Genomic DNA, 867 nt, shown 5'->3' on the forward strand with positions numbered 1-867 from the left:
TCATGCCCGAAATGTCGATTCTCCTGCTCCCTGGATGAGCAGGGATTTGTCCAATTTGTAGGGATTAGGGGAAAGAAAGGGATTTCAAAATATCGTTCAAGTTTGACCAGCAAAGTTTAAAAATAGCTTTTACTGGCGTTGCCCTCCCCACTGTGGACAGTATCTGGGAGCAGAGAGCTACAAGTGCCTGGGACATCACTGGGGCTTTGTTCCTGAAGGGGGCGGGGCGGAGAAGGGGGCGGGGCGGCTGGGGGGCGGAGCGTCTCCCTTTTCTGGAAGAAATGCAAATTAGCGCTGCCTCGCCCGGCGAGGGCAGTATTCAGTGGAAAACATGGGCCTTTCGGGATGTTCTTTGATCCGGGTGAGGAATGGCGCTGTCTCTACAGAACAGGGAACCTGAGGCAGGTGAATGTTCGATTTTCGAAAACGCAGTCAGTCGGAGCGTAAGGGGTAGGGGCGGTTGCTGGGTTTGAGCGAGTGAGAGTATTGAGCATACTTACCTGGCAGGGGAGATACCATGATCACCAAGATGGTTCTCCCAGGACGAGGCTATCCCATTGCACTTCGGGTGTGCTGACGCCTGCGATGTCCCCAAATGCGGGATACTCGACTGCAAAATTTGTGGTAGTGGGGGACTGCGTTCGCGCTCTCCCCTGGTCTACAAACAAAAGTCAGATTATCCGATAGGGGGCGCTCGCTTGGCTTTACTCCGCCTTCCTTATGTACCACCCATCTCTCTTCAGTAAGTTCGCAACGTACGTGCTGCACGTCCTATTTCACCCTGCCATCATTTGGTAAGGTACTTGCTGCACGTCCTATTTCATCCTGCCATCATTTGGTAAGGTACATGCTGCACTTCCTACTTCA

At 52.8% G+C, this 867-nt stretch overlaps 1 non-coding gene across 1 annotated transcript; it reads left to right on the plus strand.

The window, feature by feature from the left end:
* The first annotated feature begins 492 nt into the window (after positions 1 to 492).
* Positions 493 to 656, plus strand: LOC122547057. The gene has a single exon (XR_006310874.1). It is a non-coding gene; the product is annotated as a U1 spliceosomal RNA (small nuclear RNA).
* The last annotated feature ends 211 nt before the right edge of the window (positions 657 to 867 follow it).

The sequence above is a fragment of the Chiloscyllium plagiosum genome, unplaced genomic scaffold (assembly GCF_004010195.1).
Source record: "Chiloscyllium plagiosum isolate BGI_BamShark_2017 unplaced genomic scaffold, ASM401019v2 scaf_3505, whole genome shotgun sequence".
Taxonomy (NCBI): domain Eukaryota; kingdom Metazoa; phylum Chordata; class Chondrichthyes; order Orectolobiformes; family Hemiscylliidae; genus Chiloscyllium; species Chiloscyllium plagiosum.